This window comes from Hylobates moloch, unplaced genomic scaffold, assembly GCF_009828535.3.
Source record: "Hylobates moloch isolate HMO894 unplaced genomic scaffold, HMol_V3 SCAFFOLD_3, whole genome shotgun sequence".
Taxonomy (NCBI): domain Eukaryota; kingdom Metazoa; phylum Chordata; class Mammalia; order Primates; family Hylobatidae; genus Hylobates; species Hylobates moloch.
Window position 1 is genome coordinate 146,607,369 of NW_026652278.1, and position 7,266 is coordinate 146,614,634.

The window sequence follows — 7,266 nt, forward strand, 5'->3', positions numbered from 1 at the left end:
AATGATATTAAGATTACCAGGGGTTTACCTGTGTTGCTGGAGGGAGCTAACAGGAATATACTATTTGCCAAGTGTATTTTTCTTTTTAAATTTTTTAAACTGAGCCCTTAATCAGCAGACAACTTTCTTTGATAAGTATCAGAAGGTACATAAGGCTGGGCGCGGTGGCTCACACCTGTAATCCCAGCAGTTTGGTCAGACAAGGCAGGCGGATCATGAGGTCAGGAGATCGAGACCATCCTGGCTAACACGGTGAAACCCCGTCTCTACTAAAAATACAAAAAGTTAGCTGGGTATGGTGGCACGCACCTGTAATCCCAGTTACTTGGGAGGCTGAGGCAGGAGAACCGCTTGAATCTGGGAGGCAGAGGTTGTAGTGAGCCAAGATCATGCCACTGCACTCCAGCCTGGGTGACAGTGCGAGACTCTAGTCATAAAAAAAAAAAAAAAAGTATATAAGATGTATATTGAAACCCCGTCCCTACTAAAAATACAAAAAATTAGCCGAGTATGGTGGCATGCACCTGTAATCCCAGTTACTCGGGAGGCTGAGGCAGGAGAACCGCTTGAATCTGGGAGGCAGAGGTTGTAGTGAGCCAAGATCACGCCACTGCACTCCAGCCTGGGTGACAGTGCGAGACTCTAGTCATAAAAAAAAAAAAAAGATATATAAGATGTATATTGTCGAGTTTTGGATAGCTTGATGTAAATAGCTGCTTTGCCTCACTGAGACCTTTTTTTATAGTGGTGCTTTGGTGTGAGAAAATAAAGAAAAAAGTGTTCTAATTGTGTTTCGATAATACTGCTTATTGGTGAATAAATACACATATTTACAGTGGAGTAATCAACGGTCGGGGCAGTGAGATCTGTACACCCTGGATGCAGGCTATTTCAGGATATGCTGTCATTAGAGAATTAAAAACAATAATAAAACAAATAAAAGCCAGGGTGACTTTTATTACCACTACGTGCTGGTAATCATAAACGTTAATAGTAATAAAATACTCTTCCCGGCCAGACTGAACCCCTCCCTCCACTGACTTCTTCACGCCAGGGGATGTGCGTACGTGTTTGTGTGTGTGGGTGTGTGCATATTTCTATATATGAAAATCTGCAGGCACACTGACATATAATGGCCCACGTAGAGATCTCATTTTGTTAAGAAGGAGCTTATTCACACGTAAAATGCTAGAATGATCCTCTAAAGTTCAAGTATAACCTGGTCCAGGACTCAACACTAGCTTGCCACAAAAGCTTGTTATGTCATTGAAAAGCTAACTTTTTAAAAATGATTTTTTTAAAAGAAAGTCTCTTTATAGCGTTGATGTCTTAACCATGAGCTAAATCTCCATTTAGTATTTGAAATCGTGCAGGATCATGGATGCAAACTAATTTTCCCAGTGTCACACATTTAGTAAATGGTAAGGAAGGAAATTGAATTCAGGTCATCTGAATTTAATACTTTACTATGCTTCTAATAAAATATGATTATTTCAGCAAAGTGTTTTGTTTTCCCAAACTCAGTAAATGATTTCTTTTTATTTAAATCTTATTAACTCTTAAATTAATAAAGGTAGGTATTTAAAATTCACCTAGATTTCTTTGACTTATATTGAATCAAGAAAAAAAACTATGTTTAAATTAATTTTATTTAAATTCTTTTAAAAAAATTTCCTCTAAAAAAAATGGGATACTTGTGCAGAACATGTAGACTTGTTACATAGCTATATGTGTGCCGCGGTGGTTTGCTGCACCTATTGGCCCATCCTTACAGATAGAAGAATCAATATTGTGAAAATGGCCATACTACCCAAAGTAATTTATAGATTCAATGCTATTCCTATCAAACTACCATTGACATTCTTCACAGAAATAGGAAAAACGATTTTAAATTTCATATGGAATCAAATAAGGCCCTGTATAGCCAAGACAATCCTAAGCAGAAAGAACAAAGCTGTAGCATTACACTACCTGACTTCAAACTATACTACAAGGTTACAGTAACCAAAACAGCATGGTACTGGTACCAAAACACATATATAGACCAATGGAGCAAAACAGAGACCTCCGAAATAACACCACACGTCTACAACCATCTGATCTTTGAGAAACATGACAAAAACAAGCAATGGGGAAAAGATCTCCTATTCAGTAAATGGTGCTGGGAAAACTAGCTAGTCATATGCAGAAAACTAAAACTGGACCCCTCCTTACACCTTACACAAAAATTAACTCAAGATGGACTAAAGATTTTAATGTAAAACCCCAAACCATAAAAACCCCAGAAGAAAACCTAGGTAATACCATTCAGGACATAGGCATGAGTAAAGACTTCATGACGAAAATGCCAAAAGTAATTGCAACAGAAACTAAAATTGACAAATGGGATCTAATTAAACTAAAGAGCGTCTACATAGCAAATTTTACTTAAATTCTAATCCAAGCTTTCTTTGTACATACATGAGGACTATCAAATTGCAGCTCCCCAAAATAACTTGTGATTTGTCTCATTTGTTTATGCAGACATAAAAATAAAATACTCATGATCACAAGTGTTTATACACTTGCATGTATGTATGTGTATATATTTGTGCTGCCTATGATACACCTGATCAGTCAATAGCACATGGGCTGTCAGTCATTAATTTCTATAAAACTGATAAAAAGTAAAGTTCAAGAATCTGCATTTTCACAGATACTGTCAGAGCATAATTTCCAAAATACCTAATTGACAAATACAAATATCTAAAATGTTAAGGGAAAATTTGTCTTTAATATTGAATTCTTTTTTTGCTATAAAAACAGCCCTAATTTAATTAGTTTTAGAATAAACATGGGGATAATTTTGAATGTACTGATAGAAACATTATCTTACATAATCACCCTGATAAATACATTCCATTGTATTCATTGGAATACAATTGACTGATATACAGTTGATGGAGAAAATAGACACATAAGTCTATATCTATATATCATTTTGTTCAGTGCTCTTGCAGGGTGCTGTGGAAACACAAGTGAAGGCCACCTATATCCAACTGGGTGTTGTAGAGTGTAGCCTGAAGTAGATTATGAAAGTGAAGGATTTAGCTAAAGGAAGAAAGGGGTAGTAGAGAAAATGGTGACTCAAGCAGAGCGAAACACCCCGGGTGATGCCATGATGGAACATGAAGAGGCTAAGGAAAGCAAGCTAGTTATATCTAAAACATAGGTTGCAGGGATTAGTGTGGAGGAGTTGATGCTAGATGACAGAGAGTAGACAGATGTAGTGTGTTAACAAAAGAAATTTGAATTTATGTTGCATCTGTGGGGAAATAAGGCAGAAGCTGATAGTATACAACCTGAATCTTTTTTCTTCTTGGGTCATAGCTTGACTGTATTTCAGCCTCACTCAGAACAGGATGTAGCCATATGACTGAGTTCCAGGAATGAAAAGTGGCAGTGATAGGTGCCTCTCCTATGGGGGTCATCTTCTGTCTCATTTGGATGGCAATATTCTGAATAAGCTTGGCTGTCATGTGTTGAAGATGCCAGAGCCTCAATCAGCCTGACTGCTGCCAGTGTAACACTAGATGTAAAAGATGACATTACCAGTGATTGGGTCATGACAGCTGGGTCTAATTGTTAAAGTAGTTTGAGCAATCCTAAATTGGTAATAAGTTGAAGGATTGTAATCTGGGTTGTATTATAATCTGATTTATATTTGAGAGCTATATCTTTGACAGGAAGGATAAGGATGGAAGGAGTCATTGAGAAGGCTACTGTAGATAATCCATATTTGAGATGGTGAGGGCTCAGACTAAGGAAGATGATTAGAGAGTTATATCTATCCTGCCTTTCCCTCCCTCCCTTCCTTCCTTCCTCCCTTCCTTCCTTCCTTCCTTCCTTCCTTCCTTCCTTCCTTCCCTTCTTCCTTTCCTAATTTTTTTCCTTTACTTCTTTTTAATTCTGAGATAAGGTTGCCTATATATGCCAAGTAAAAAGGCAATGGCAATTGGGATAAGTGGGAAATTCACAAACCCAAGACCTTTAGTAGGTAAATCTGTAAGAGCTGGTGATTGATTGGGTGTGGTGGATGAATAAGAAGAAATCTAGAATGACTTACAAGCCTCTGGCTTCAGTAATTGGTTAGATACTGTGTAGGCAATTTAGAGAAAAGGCATTCTTAGGAGGAACAGTAAAAATGTTCTATATTAAGCATGTTGACTTTGATTTGGCTATAAATCACTGAGGAACCAAGGAGGATATGTCTAAAAAATCATTCTATTTGGAGTTCAGGCAGGAGGTCTGGGATGCTGACAATTTTGCACTGTCATTTCTGTATGAAGCAATAAAAACTAGGTGATGAGATGGTACAGGTCCTCAGACTGATGATGGGAAATAAAAATTTTAAGATAAACAGAATAAAAAGAGATGACATCAGAGAGTGAGAAGAAGTGAACAAGGAGGTTAGAAGGAGAGCAAAATAGCATGGTAGTGATCACCAAAACTGAAGAGAGAAGCTCAAGATCCAAAATTCCACAGAGAAATTAAGATAAGGACTAAGAATAATGCATTAGATAATACATCAAGGAGGTTATTGTTGACTTTATAAAGGGCAATTGGAAAGAAATGCTGGTGACAAAGCCTGATTGCAATGTATTGAGCAATGAATGGGTGGAAATGGAAACCAAAAGTACAGATACCCCTTTTAAGCAACTAACAATTGGGCATTAACTACAGAGGGACATTGCATCAAGAAAGATGATGGACTGTTTTTTTTTTTTTTTGGCTTTCGATTGAGAATCCATTATCATGATAATACTATAAAAATAAGAGAAAATTTTACAGATATGGAGGGAGAGATGACACATGATGGAGTGAATCCCTAAACTCATGGGAGGAGAAAGGTGAATAGATGAAACTTGGGCAGGTAGTGCCGCCTCTTCCTCTGCTGAGAGAGAAGAAAGAAGGAACTGTAAGTTTATGCAGACTATGGAGCAAGCCCCCCTTTGATGGTTTATCTTTTCTGTTATATAGAAAATGAAACCATTTGCTATGAGAGGGAAGGCAATGTAGTAGTGGATTTTGACCTTAAGGACAAAGTTTGGAGAAATGCCCTGAGAGTAGTGGGAAAGCACACTGACTAGGACCTAAAGGGAATTGCTAGGTTGCACGAGGGACCCAGGTGGAGTTGGATACCAAGCCTTTTCAGGGGCAACTACCTCCTCTCCTGTGTGATTTTCCTCTACCCTTGGCAGGATAGTTGGCATCCATTGGCAGAACAGGCATCTGATTGCATCAATCCAGGGTTGAGGCTCACAGAGCTTTGTAGATGAAGAATAAGTTAGCAAAATACGTAAGTAATGATGAGCGAGATCTCTGCTAAAATGTCATGTGTGAATGTAGCTAATAATTTTGGCCTGTAAGTTACATTAGATTGTGTTATATGCAGTGTGGAAATAATGCTTTGGCACATAGTATGGAAATTCAGTATCAAAGAGGCAAAAAAGAAAAGCCTGCCTTAATGATTGACTTCCAGTGCGTGAAACTTGATTTAAGATATAATGGTGTTACCAGTGTATTTTACTACTCTCTTTACAGTCTTTAAGAGCTGTCTTAGACTAATGTTTATCTGCTTAACAGATCTTCCAGAAGACAGCAGTGAATTCCATCCTGACGTGCTGGTTTGTCTTCTTATGAAAACAGCCTAAGTTCTTGAACTTGAAATAGTGATAACATATTTTCACTTTTCACATCTTATGGGTTTTATTTGGCTCCACTTTGCTCTTAGGAGGGGGCAAAGCACCAGAGGGAATACACACATATATTTGAAAATTTTCCTCTTGGCTTTCTTAGCTAACCTACTGCTTATGATGCAAAATCATTGTATCTGATTTAAAACTGTTAGAGTGCAAAACCTCATAATCATAAGAAACATGGTGCTAAGTTTAAACTGGGAAAGTACTTTACTCTCAGAGAAATATTCTATTTTGTTATCTTAGTAATAATAGAAAGTGACATGTCTTTGCCACTAGCTGACTTTTGCGTGTTGCTTTTCTTGCCAATAGCCACAGGGTTGTATGTTGATCCTGATGGATGGTAACACATATTGGTAATTATGTTGACATGAATTCTCTTGACCCCCTCCCCTTCATCGGTAGAGTGTGGGGTGGGATATTTTTTGTAGTTTTAGCTATGTGCCAAACTAAATATTACGTACTTACTTAATGATTTATGTGAGAGTCTTTTCACATTTGTGCTACGGTGGCTTAATGTTTTTTTGTGTCGAAAAGTATATTTATGAACATATATCTGTATATATGTAGGTAGGTATGTATGCTTTGGGGCTAACATCGTAACATTAACAAATTAGTACAATTGATAAAAATAACTGAGTGGTTATTGAGCATTTCTGTGGCAGTTGCTATGCTATGTAAATTATATATGATAGAATTTCATCCTCAAAATAAGCCCAATAGTTCAACTTTATTGATGCAGAAGCTAAGACTCTGAGGTATTGTAACTTGTCAAGGACATATACTATTAGGTAGATGAGCCAGAGATGACCCTAAAGTCCAGATTTCAAACACACACTCAACTACTCTTCTTAAATTTTTCTCAAAAAAGCTTGTGAGTGCAGTTTATTAAGCAAAGAAAATGTATTTCCACTTCCAATGGTATATATTTGAATTTCATAATTTATGGCATCAAATGGCAAGGCTTTGTTAACAGTTGTCTGTACTAAATGATTCCATTAACTGTTCCTTAGGAAAAATAGCTGTAATTGTAAGCATGCTTAAAGCTACATCCTTTGTTTTCCCATTGTTGTATAGATTATCTGATACTTAGTTTATATGTGTCATTTACATTTGCTCTTTATGTACATGAACAAAGATGAGGAAATTGTAGATGGGAATCAAAAGTCAGTAAGAGGTAAGTATTACCTAATCAACTTAACTGTTATGTTGAAGGTTATTGTATGGAATTCTAAGATCTCCAAGAGACAGTTGCTTTCTACAAGAAAAGCTACTAAGAAATAATACTTATTATATGAGGCTAACCAATGGACTATTCCACAGTGAACTCTGATTTATAACTCTATGGCTGATTTAGATGTGGAAATAGAAAAAATAAGGGAATAGAGTCTCTACCTTATGAATGGAATGAATCAGATAGCACTGTCACAAACAATGTTCTGCAACAAAAGGAAGAAAACCACTTTGTTATGTTGGCACTAGACTAAGCATTTCTGGTTTTGTTGTTGAATTTAATATTCTGAAAACT